Raw genomic sequence first — 12,495 nt, 5'->3', positions numbered from 1 at the left:
GGTCAGCGGCCCTGATCCGAAGGGTCACTGACCTGAAACGATAACTCTGCTTCTCTCTCCACAGATGCTGCCAGACCTGCTGAGTATTTCTAGCATTTCTTGTTTTTATTTGGCCTTTCTTAATCCAGTTCTCCTTGGACATTCATACACAGTTCAAACCTGCCCATAAGTGAGTATATTGGTGCACGGGGTTGTCAACTGTGATGGGATGTATTCCTGGAGGTTTCACTGCAGAAGTTCCTGTCTCAAACCACCCTACCTTGTCAGTCTTTTACCCCATAGCCAATATGTGTTCAGAGAAAAGGTAAAACATTTTTTAATGTTATGATTTTTCTCTTCTGTTGTTCACAGCAGAGTCCAGAAAAGTCTTCTTGAATTCCTAAAGATTCCTAGACAAGTGGTACAGCTAAAATCTCTCATTGGTGAATTAAGAATGATTTCCAGGGGGGAGAAAAGGGGGAGGAGGGGAGGAAAGGGGGAGGGGGGGGGGGAAAGGGGGAGGGGGGGGGAAAGGGGGAGGGGGGGGGAAAGGGGGAGGGGGGGAAAGGGGGAGGGGGGGGAAAGGGGGAGGGGGGGGAAAGGGGGAGGGGGGAAAGGGGGAGGGGGGAAAGGGGGAGGGGGGAAAGGGGGAGGGGGGAAAGGGGGAGAAAGGGGGTGAGGGGGGTGAGGGGGGTGAAAGGGGGTGAGGGGGGTGAAAGGGGGTGAGGGGGGTGAAAGGGGGTGAGAGGGGGTGAGGGGGGCGAAAGGGGGTGAGGGGGGCGAAAGGGGGTGAGGGGGGCGAAAGGGGGTGAGAGGGGGTGAGGGGGGCGAAAGGGGGGGAGGGGGGCGAAAGGGGGGGAGGGGGGCGAAAGGGGGGGAGGGGGGCGAAAGGGGGGGAGGGGGGCGAAAGGGGGGGAGGGGGGCGAAAGGGGGGGAGGGGGGCGAAAGGGGAGGAGGGGGGCGAAAGGGGAGGAGGGGGGCGAAAGGGGAGGAGGGGGGCGAAAGGGGAGAGGGGGGCGAAAGGGGAGAGGGGGGCGAAAGGGGAGAGGGGGGCGAAAGGGGAGAGGGGGGCGAAAGGGGAGAGGGGGGCGAAAGGGGAGAGAAGAGGGACGGGGGGGGGGGGAGAGAAGAGGGACGGGGGGGGGGGGAAGAGAAGAGGGACGGGGGGGGGGGGAAAGAGAAGAGGGACGGGGGGGGGGGGGAAAGAGAAGAGGGACGGGGGGGGGGGGGAAAGAGAAGAGGGACGGGGGGGGGGGAAAGAGAAGAGGGACGGGGGGGGGGGGGGAAGAGAAGAGGGACGGGGGGGGGGGGGGGAAGAGAAGAGGGACGGGGGGGGGGGGGGGAAGAGAAGAGGGACGGGGGGGGGGGGAAGAGAAGAGGGACGGGGGGGGGGGGGGAAGAGAAGAGGGACGGGGGGGGGGGGGAAGAGAAGAGGGACGGGGGGGGGGGGGGAAGAGAAGAGGGACGGGGGGGGGAGAGAAGAGGGACGGGGGGGGGGGGGGAGAGAAGAGGGACGGGGGGGGGGGGAGAGAAGAGGGACGGGGGGGGGGGAGAGAAGAGGGACGGGGGGGGGGGGGAGAGAAGAGGGACGGGGGGGGGGGGGGGGAGAGAAGAGGGACGGGGAGAGAAGAGGGACGGGGAGAGAAGAGGGACGGGGAGAGAAGAGGGACGGGGAGAGAAGAGGGACGGGGAGAGAAGAGGGACGGGGAGAGAAGAGGGACGGGGAGAGAAGAGGGACGGGGAGAGAAGAGGGACGGGGAGAGAAGAGGGACGGGGAGAGAAGAGGGACGGGGAGAGAAGAGGGACGGGGAGAGAAGAGGGACGGGGAGAGAAGAGGGACGGGGAGAGAAGAGGGACGGGGGGGGGGGGGGGAAGAGAAGAGGGACGGGGGGGGGGGGGGAAGAGAAGAGGGACGGGGGGGGGAAGAGAAGAGGGACGGGGGGGGGGGGGGGGGAAGAGAAGAGGGACGGGGGGGGGGGGGGAGAGAAGAGGGACGGGGGGGGGGGGGAGAGAAGAGGGACGGGGGGGGGGGGGGAGAGAAGAGGGACGGGGGGGGGGGGGAGAGAAGAGGGACGGGGAGGGGGGGGGGGAGAGAAGAGGGACGGGGAGAGAAGAGGGACGGGGAGAGAAGAGGGACGGGGAGAGAAGAGGGACGGGGAGAGAAGAGGGACGGGGAGAGAAGAGGGACGGGGAGAGAAGAGGGACGGGGAGAGAAGAGGGACGGGGAGAGAAGAGGGACGGGGAGAGAAGAGGGACGGGGAGAGAAGAGGGACGGGGAGAGAAGAGGGACGGGGAGAGAAGAGGGACGGGGAGAGAAGAGGGACGGGGAGAGAAGAGGGACGGGGAGAGAAGAGGGACGGGGAGAGAAGAGGGACGGGGAGAGAAGAGGGACGGGGAGAGAAGAGGGACGGGGGGGGGGGGGGGAGAGAAGAGGGACGGGGGGGGGGGGGAGAGAAGAGGGACGGGGGGGGGGGGGAGAGAAGAGGGACGGGGGGGGGGAGAGAAGAGGGACGGGGGGGGGGGAGAGAAGAGGGACGGGGGGGGGGGGGGAGAGAAGAGGGACGGGGGGGGGGGGGGAGAGAAGAGGGACGGGGGGGGGGGGGGAGAGAAGAGGGACGGGGGGGGGGGGGGAGAGAAGAGGGACGGGGGGGGGGGGGGAGAGAAGAGGGACGGGGGGGGGGGGGAGAGAAGAGGGACGGGGGGGGGGGGGGGGGGAGAGAAGAGGGACGGGGGGGGGGGGGGGGAGAGAAGAGGGACGGGGGGGGGGTGTGGGGGAGAGAAGAGGGACGGGGGGGGGGGGGGGGAGAGAAGAGGGGGGGGGGAGAGAAGAGGGACGGGGGGGGGGGGGAGAGAAGAGGGACGGGGGGGGGGAGAGAAGAGGGACGGGGGGGGGGGGGGGGGGGGGGAGAGAAGAGGGACGGGGGGGGGGGGGGGGGGGGGGAGAGAAGAGGGACCGGGGGGGGGGGGGGAGAGAAGAGGGACCGGGGGGGGGGGGAGAGAAGAGGGACTGGGGGGGGGAGAGGAGGGACCGGGGGGGAGAGGAGGGACGGGGGACGGGGGGGGGGGGGGGGGGAGAGAAGAGGGACCGGGGGGGAGAGGAGGGACGGGGGACGGGGGGGGGGGGAGAGAAGAGGGACGGGGGGGGGGGGGGGGGGGGGGGGAGGAGAGAGAAGAGGGACGGGGGGGGGGGGGGGGGGGGGGAGAGAGAAGAGGGACGGGGGTGGGGGGGAGAGAAGAGGGACGGGGGGGGGGAGAGAAGAGGGACGGGGGGGGGGGAGAGAAGAGGGACGGGGGGGGGGGAGAGAAGAGGGACGGGGGGGGGGAGAGAAGAGGGACGGGGGGGGGGGGAGAGAAGAGGGACGGGGGGGGGGGGGGGGGGAGAGAAGAGGGACGGGGGGGGGGGGAAGAGAAGAGGGACGGGGGGGGGGGGGGAAGAGAAGAGGGACGGGGGGGGGGAAGAGAAGAGGGACGGGGGGGGGGAAGAGAAGAGGGACGGGGGGGGGGGGGAAGAGAAGAGGGACGGGGGGGGGGGGGGGAGAGAAGAGGGACGGGGGGGGGGGGGGAGAGAAGAGGGACGGGGGGGGGGGGGGGAGAGAAGAGGGACGGGGGGGGGGGGGAGAGAAGAGGGACGGGGGGGGGGGAGAGAAGAGGGACGGGGGGGGGAGAGAAGAGGGACGGGGGGGGGGAGAGAAGAGGGACGGGGGGGGGAGAGAAGAGGGACGGGGGGGGGGGAGAGAAGAGGGATTGGGGGGGGGGGGAGAGAAGAGGGATTGGGGGGGGGGGGAGAAGAGGGATGGGGGGGAGAAGAGGGATGGGGGGGGAGAAGAGGGATGGGGGGGGAGAAGAGGGATGGGGGGGGAGAAGAGGGATGGGGGGGGAGAAGAGGGATGGGGGGGGAGAAGAGGGATTGGGGGGGGAAGAAGAGGGATTTGGGGGGGGGGAAGAGGAGGGATTTGGGGGGGGGAAGAAGAGGGATTTGGGGGGGGGAAGAAGAGGGATTTGGGGGGGGGGGAAGAAGAGGGATTTGGGGGGGGGGGGGGGGAAGAAGAGGGATGGAGGTGGAGATGAAGGGGGAGGACGGAGAGAGTAGGTGGCGGGGGCAGGTGGGCTCATATCCGGTGTTTGAGGCCGACAGGCGCGCCTCTCAGCGGTTATTTCATGTCAGGAATTGGCGAGTCACCCCCTCCCCACAAGCTCCGCCGCTGCTGCACCGGAAACAGTTTCACTGACACCGCGGGTGTGGATATAAACCCAACGCCACAAACTCTTCCCAATCCATCCTCAGCCCTCAACTCAGAAAGAAAACACAATGTCAACTCTAAAAAAGTTTCCAGAGCCGCTAATTACCGTTTAACCGATTGTCACTGTCCCGGCACCTCAAAGAGCGCCTAACCAAGCCCCTCCCCCTTGGACAACCCCCATATTATTCCGTCACTTCCTCCCGCCCTTAACCCTGCGGATGGGTGCCTTCTTGGGGCCCCATTCCAATCCTGGCGGATAGACTACTTCCCTAGGTCCCGTTCCAACCCCGGCCTTCACCCGGGGGGATCGACTCCTTCCCTGGGCCGCGTTCCAACCCCGGTCTTCACCCGGGGGGATCGACTCCTTCCCTGGGTCCCGTTCCAACCCCGGCCTTCACCCGGGGGGATCGACTCCTTCCCTGGGCCCCGTTCCAACCCCGGCCTTCACCCGGGGGGATCGACTCCTTCCCTGGGCCCCGTTCCAACCCCGGCCTTCACCCGGGGGGATCGACTCCTTCCCTGGGCCCCGTTCCAACCCCGGCCTTCACCCGGGGGGATCGACTCCTTCCCTGGGCCCCGTTCCAACCCCGGGGGCTCTGGCACGGTTTTCAATCTCAGTTTTATTGAGAGGTCACAGACCTGGAATGTTAACTTTGCTTCTCTCTCCACCGATGCTGCCAGACCTGCTGAGTATTTTCCAGCACTTTTTTTTGTTTGTATATACACGATAAATGAACGCTGTTTATGGATTATCTTGCTGGACTTCGAATAACATAACTATCTTTTAACCTTTCTGAGTCTGGCAAAAGCTTGCTCCAGTAGCGTTCTGATTAGATCCTTAAAAATCCCTATCTGGTCCACAAGAAGAGGGAAGAGCCATTGCCGCACAACCCTCGCGAAGTGCTTTGGACCTGGGACTTTGTAATAAAATAGGGAAAATTTTAACAATCCAATCTTCTTAACTGGTCAAGATGACCTGTTCCTTTCTGGATCCTCGATGGACAGACTGCCAACAGGTTGACCTCAACCTCGCCCAGCTCTCCATACTGGTGAGGATTCTGTTTTCCGAGTTGCACCTCCTCTGAAGACATCCATAACCTTACCTTTTTGTCTTGTACCATCATTCCTTTTGTTATTTAATCTCTCCTTCCTTCCTATAACAGACCTTCCCTTTTTTGTTCCTTCGCTCACCGTTCCCTGCCTCTGTACTTGCTTAATTAAAATCTGTTAAATAGTTTTTTCCACTTCTAACAAAAGGTCATCAACCTGAAAGGATAACTCATTTCTCTCTCTGCAGACAGGCTGGACAAAAGGATCGGTCTCACCCTTCTGAGGAATGGATGATTCTTGCTGACAGCGCGTGGTAGTCCAGGGGGATGTGGCAGGATCCACGAGGGCCATTGACTCCTCTTCCTTGGAGGGATGTCCCTTCTGCAGGCTCACCCCTGCTTTCGAGGAGCAACGTCTCCTCCTTTTATGGGAGCGATGCAGAGGAAGGGAGAGCTCCATGTCTGTCAAGGCTGCCAGCTCAGTACCCTCCTCTTTCTCGCTCCCACACCCCAGTCTGGCTGTGGGACGTGAATGCGCTGCCAAAGCATGCACAGTCACAGAATCGGACAGGGGATCACTTGCGGGCTCTCAATCGCACACGAACTGGCTCGTGCTATCTAAATGGCTCGCCTTGAGGTGCTTGGTTTTGAGCTATGCCTTCCTTCCATGTGGACACTCCCCCACCCCGGCTGGGGGAATGTGATTATGATAGATGCCAGCCGCATGCATGACTAGGGAATGGGAGTCGGGAGAGACGTGGTGGCACCAGCCTCGGCCACCTGGGTTGTTTTGGAGGCCTAGGAGGCAGGGCACTTTTCTCGTACACGTTCACCTACTTACTGGCGTGGCTCCGCATACCGGCTAGAAGATGCAGTAGTGTTATGAGCCTGTAGGTTTTTTTGGGGAAAATACGGTGTGCCTTTAAGGCTGGAAAAGGACCCGTGCTGCTTTAAAAACCAGCAAGTCTCTGAAGTTACAGCAAGTGCATTTTGGTTGCTGTCAGATACAACCATACGGAGAGGGAACCAACCAACTTCAAAGAATGTATCCTGGTTACCCGGCAACAGCCATTTAGAGATCAAGGACCAGATATACAATGTTGCAATTATCTTTTGAACTGGCTTTTTAGTTGACACAGACTGTTCTCACAGGAGAAACAGACAGACAGCTGTGTGTTAGCACCTGAAAGAAGCACTCGCAGACCATTTAAACTGAAGGAAGTGAATTTAGTCTGTTCGTTAATTGTCCTCTCTCAAAATTCTAAAAAGTCAAGCCAGAACAGAGATCTGATAATTTAAACTGAAGAAAGGGAAGTTAGACTGACAATCTTTTATCCCTCAAAAGTTCTAAATCCAAATTTATTCAGTAAAAAGTGTTTGCAAGTTGTTAATTGTTGAAATGCATCGCTGGAGAAGGAAAGCAACAATTTTGACTTCTGAATTAGACTACGGACTGTTCTACTGTTGAAGAACCTTTTTTTTCACCATCAGACAGCTGTGAGGACTTCAAGTAACCCTGGACTGTTCCACATCCGGCAGGAGCGTAAATCTGCAAGGACTCTAATTTTTTCTATTTTAAATGTTTATATCTTAGTGTTTAAGAATGTAGTTTTTCTAATTAAACAGTTAATTGGATTATAAAGACACTTGGTTAGCCTCATTCGGGGGTTAATAGATGGTACAATTTGGCTAGGTCTTTCTTTAATTTGAAAAGTTTAAAATGATGGGCGATCTGTGGAGGGATGGGATTGAATTAAAAGTGCGATTCTCCCACCACAATCAGCATCATATATTTTGACTGGGGGCTTTGACTGGAGCGGTTCGTCGTAACATATTAATTGGGTTTCTCGTCCTTGATTTGAATCATATATGGATTGGGGGCTCGTCTGCGAGATTGAATCATATTAATTGGGGGCTCACTTGAGATTGAATCATATTTAATTAAGCGGCTCGTGTCTGGGTTCAGAATCAGACTAATTTGGAGGGCTTGCATTTGGCATCATATTAACTACTCGTCTCTGGGATATCATATTTAAATTGGGGTGTTGCATTTGGCATCATATTCAATTGCTGTTGCGCCCGGGATCATAGCAATTGGAAACTTGATTGTTGGGGTCTAAATCTAACACCAATTACAAAGAAATTAAAAGAAACAGGTCTTTTGTATAATAAGATACAGTCTATACCATTGCTATAACCATTAATGCCATTACAGAGTTTTGGGGAAAGCAGAATGTTTCCCTTAGTCACTTGATAACTTTAACTAAGAACAAATTAAAAGAATTGGCAGCGAAATTGGGATTGGAATTAAAATCAGGTGCCAAAAGAGCAGAGATGATTGACATAACAGCCGAACATCAGGAATTAGTAGATGATGCTGATGATACTGATGAAGGGCTATACGAGGAACAAGAAGGTAGTAGCTCCGAGAGTGATGCAGCAGTATTAGCTAAGATTCAGTTAGAAACGAAAAAAACTTGGATTGGAAGACAGGGAGAAAGAGAGGGAATTTAGGCTAAAAGAGATGGAACTAAGACAAAAGGGTCAGGATGAATCTGAATTTAGATCAGGTCCCAGTGAGAAGTTGTTTAAGTTTATACAGGCTCTTCCTAAGTTCGAGGAAAGGGACATAGAGGCATTTTTCATATCTTTTTAAAAAAAAAAAAGCCAAACAGATGAAATGGCCGCAAGAAAGCTGGACATTGCTTATTCAGGGCAGGCTGGTAGGCAGAGCTAATGAAGCTTCTGCCATGCTTCCTGAAGAGGCTTCTGCTGATTATGAGATAGCAAAAAAGGCTATTCTCGCTGCCTATGGGTTAGTTCCTGAAGCTTACTGTCAAAAGTTTAGGAATTTACGGAGATTGACTGGGCAGACATTTAGAATTTGGGAGGGTGAGAAAATGAATTTTAACCGTTGGATAAGGGCATTAAAGATAGAAACCACATGAGAACCTTCGAGAATTGATTCCCTTAGAAGAGTTTAAAATCTCCATTCCTTCAGTAGCGAGAACTCATAGATAACCTGAAAGTTTTGAAAACTAGGCAAACAGCAGAGATTGCTGATGATTTTGAGCTTGTGAATAAGCCAACCTATTTTATCCATCACCCCCATAAACCCGAGAAGGATAGAAAGTGAGAGAGTGAAAGGAAGGCAAGTAGCTGGGGACAAGAAGGAACAGCTGGGAATGCCCCAGGATCACCACCTCAGGTCAGAAAGGAAGGTGCTGAGGGGAGAGGTGAGGTTCGCAAGCCAAAGTGCTATCATTGCAACAAAATGGGTCATCTTTGTATAGAGTGCTGGAAATTGCAAGGTAAACCCACAAGAATTGTTGGGGTACACAACGTTAGTGCAGAGGAAAAGACTGACAATATAGCAGACCAGGCTACAGCTTTAACGACAGCTGTGAATGTGAAACCAGATACTAAAACTAAAAGGAGTGCAGAGGTTAAGAATAAAATACATGAGAGTTATGATGAATTTTTGTCAAAGGGGAGAGTAACTCCGTATCCTGTAAGTGAGGCAGGAAAACCTATTATACTCAGGCACACAGGAGCAACCCAAACACTCTTGCTGAGGAAAGATATGAGGTTTCCACCAAAGAGCGCCTTGAACGCTAAAGGTTTAGTTAATGGAATTGGTGGGGTGTGTATACCCGTAACTTTGTATAAAGTACGCCTAGAAAGTGACTTAATATCTGTGATAGTAACTGTAGGTGTTGTCCTCAGTTTACCAGTAAAGGGAATGGATCTACTCCAAGGAAATGATTTGGCTGGATCAAAAGTATCAGTTTCTACTATAGTTACAGAGGAACCAAGTGAAATGAAGGAAACGGAGCAATTATAGGTACAAGTTCCGGGAATATTTCCTGCATGTGTAGTTACCCGAGCAATGGCTAAACTGGATCCATTGTCGGAGGTAAAAGTGGCACCACAAATAGATAGCCAAGTACCTGAAACCTTATTTGGGGATTTACATAATCCAAATGAATTGTTTAACAGATCGTCTATCATTGTAGCACAGCAGGCTGATCCAGAGATACACCAAATGACACAGGTGGCTCTGTCAGAAGCTGAGGCGAAAGGAGTTCCAGAATGCTATTATATGGTAAACGGGGTTTTGAGGAGAAAATGGAGATCGCCTCATAGACCTGCCGACTAAAACTGGACAATTGTTGAACAGATAGTGGTACCACCTAAATATCGACAAGGATTATTAAGGACATTAAGACATTAAGGACATGACATTCCTTTTCCAGGATATAGGGGAATTCAAAAGATCACATCACACATAAGCAAACATTATTACTGGCCAAGCCTTACAAAGGATGTGAGAATTTTGTAGGACATGCCATACCTGTCAAATGGTGGGAAAACCACAACCTACCATAAAACCAGGGAATGAAGTATTAGTGTTGTTACCATTACAGGAAGAAACATTAAAGGCACGGTTCAATGGCCCATATGGAGTGATCAATAGAGGGGGTAAGGTAGATTACTTGATTGGCACCCCGATCGCTGAAAGAAGAACCGGTTGTGTCACATTAATATGCTCAAAACAATATTACCGCACAGAGGAGGATAAGCCAGTACAGGTATGTCAGGTAATCGGCACTGTTGAGAAGGAAAAGGATAGTGAGGATGAGGCAGAAGCAGGTCTAGAAAATTCTCAGATTGAACTTCCAACTATCCAATTAGCGACTACAGAATGGCTAGGAAAATTAAACAATAGGCTTGTACATCAGAGGCAAAACAGCGTGAAGTCTTAACCAGGGTTTTCACAACATTTCAAAAAGTTTGTAGGGATAAGCCAGGATGTATAACCTTAGCCACACATGACGAGGGTATGAGGGAACCATTCCTTTAAAACAACATCCTTGCTGCTTAGGTCCAGACAGACAAGCCCAACTGAAAGCAGAGGTACAATGCATGCTGAAGGCAGCTTAGTTGAACCTAGTCAGGACAGCTGAAATTCGCAGATGGTTTTGATGACTAAACCTGGTGGATCAGCTCCAGCTTGCATAGACTAGAAAAATCACTGTGGTAAAGAAGGCAAACTCCTACTCAAATTTTCATTTAAAGGACAGTATGTGTCTTAAAGGACAAATATGTTGGAGGGAGACTGTCAAATTTCTCCGACACCCCAGAGTAAGAAAAAGTCAGGTTCTGTTACACCGGACAGGGTTTTCCAGTATCAAGTGATGCCACATGGGTTAAGGGGTACTCAAGAAACTTCTCAGAATAGTGAACCCAGTAGTGGTCAGTGCTCCTAGCTGTGCAGTTGGCTGAGGTGATGGGCAATAGGGATACTTGGAAGGAAAACACGAAACAATTGGAAGAGTATGCTTGCAAATCTGAAATGGGTTTGTTGGGACAATCTTTTGAAAATTTAAAGCCGAAATGTTCTGGTGGAACTTGTTGCTGTTGTCTTTACATTTTAGAAAAGTGTATGCCTGTAAATGCAAAAGAAAATGTGTTAGCGTTTTTTTCAATTTGTATTTTTTTACCCATTGTAATAAATGCATTCCAGGAGTGGCATTTCATTCTGCCAGGGACAGAGGTGTTGTGATCCTGTAGTTTTTTTTTCAGGAAGAATGCGGTGTGCCTTTAAGGCTGGAAAAGGAGCCGTACTGCTTTAAGAACCAGCAAGTCTCAGGAGCTCAAGAAAGTGCATTTTGGTTGCCATTGGATACAACCATACGGAAAGGGAACCAACCAGCTTCAAAGAATGCATCCTGGTTATCTGGCAATAGCCATTCAGAGACCAAGGACCAGATATACAATGTTGCAATTATCTTTTGAACTGGCTTTTAATTGACAGACTGTTCTAACAGGAGAAACAGACAGCTGTGTGTTAGCACCTGAAAGGAGCGCTCTCAGACCATTTAAACTGAAGGAAGAGAATTTAGTCTGTTTATTTATTATTCTCTCTCAAAATTCTAAAAAGTCAAGCCAGAACAGAGATCTCCGATCATTTAAACTGAAGGAAGGGAAGTTAGACTGTGACAATCTTTTATCCCTCAAAAATTCTAAAGCCAAATTGATACACTAAAAAGTGTTTGCAAGTTGATAATTGTTGAAATTCATTGCTGGAAAAGGAGCAACAATCTCGACTTCTGAATTAGACTATGAACTGTTCTACTGTTGAACCTTTTTTCCCCCCGTTAAGCGGCTGTGAGGAATTCAAGCAACCTTGGACTGTTCCACATCCGACAGGAGCATAAATCTGCAAGGACTCTAATTTTTTTCTATCTTAAATGTTGTTTATATCTTAGTAGTGTTTAAGAATTTAGTTTTTCCAATTAAACGGTTAATTTGTTGATTTAAAGACACAGAGGACATAGGTGAGGTTTTGAATGATTACTTTTCATCTGTGTTCACTATGGAGAAGGACGATGTAGGTGTAGAGCTCAGGGAGGGGGATTGTGATATAATTGAACATATTAGAATTGAAAGGGAGGAAGTATTAGCTGTTTTAATGGCTTAAAAGTGGATAAATCCCCAGGCCCAGATAAGATATATCCCAGGCTGTTATGTGAGGCAAGGGAGGAGATAGCAGGAGCTCTGACTCAAATTTTCAAATCCTTTCTGGCGACAGGAGAGGTACCAGAGGATTGGAGGTCAGCGAATGTGATACTATTATTCACGAAGGGTAGCAGCAATAAACCAGGTAATAACAGGCCGGTGAGTCTAACATCAGTGGTAGGGAAACTATTGGAAAACATTCTGAGGAACAGGATTAATCTCCACTTGGAGTGGCAGGGATTAATCAGGGATAGCATAGCTTTGTCAGGGGGAGATTGTGTCTAACTAACTTAATTGAATTTTTCAGGGAGGTGACTAGATGTGCCGATCAGGGTGATGCAGTTGATATAGTCTGCATGGACTTCAGTAAGGCTTTTGATAAGGTCCCGCATGGGCAATTGGTTAAGAAGTTAAGAGCCCATGGGATCCAGGCCAATTTGGCAAATTGGATCCAAAATTGGCTTAGTGGCAGGAAGCAGAGGGTGATGTTCGAGGGTTGTTTTTGTGAGTGGAAGCCTGTGACCGGTGGGGTACCGCAGGGATCGGTGCTGGGACCCTTGCTGTTAGTAGTGTACATTAATGATTTAGACATGGATATAGGAGGTATGATCAGTAAGTTTGCAGATGACACGAAAATTGGTGGTGTCATAAATAGTGAGGAGGAAAGTCTTAGATTACAGGACAATATCGTTTGGCTGGTAAGA

General features: G+C 52.3%; 1 protein-coding gene and 1 long non-coding RNA gene across 11 annotated transcripts in view; one reads left to right on the top strand and one right to left on the bottom strand.

The window, feature by feature from the left end:
* immp2l (inner mitochondrial membrane peptidase subunit 2) overlaps positions 1 to 4,382 on the bottom strand; it is a 737,403-nt gene extending 733,021 nt beyond the window's left edge. For all 10 annotated transcript variants that reach the window (XR_010976862.1, XM_068050588.1, XM_068050589.1 and 7 more), the window contains exon 1: positions 4,327 to 4,382. The gene's annotated coding sequence lies outside the window, so the exon portion shown is untranslated. The remainder of the gene's footprint in view (positions 1 to 4,326) is intronic.
* Positions 4,339 to 11,588, top strand: LOC137379573 (uncharacterized). Its single transcript, XR_010976863.1, has 2 exons — positions 4,339 to 5,269; positions 10,856 to 11,588. It is a non-coding gene; the product is annotated as an uncharacterized lncRNA (long non-coding RNA).
* Positions 11,589 to 12,495: the final 907 nt, after the last annotated feature.

This window comes from Heterodontus francisci, chromosome 18 (assembly GCF_036365525.1).
Source record: "Heterodontus francisci isolate sHetFra1 chromosome 18, sHetFra1.hap1, whole genome shotgun sequence".
In the NCBI taxonomy this organism is placed as follows: Eukaryota; Metazoa; Chordata; class Chondrichthyes; order Heterodontiformes; family Heterodontidae; genus Heterodontus; species Heterodontus francisci.
This window is presented reverse-complemented; position numbering and strand designations above follow the sequence as displayed.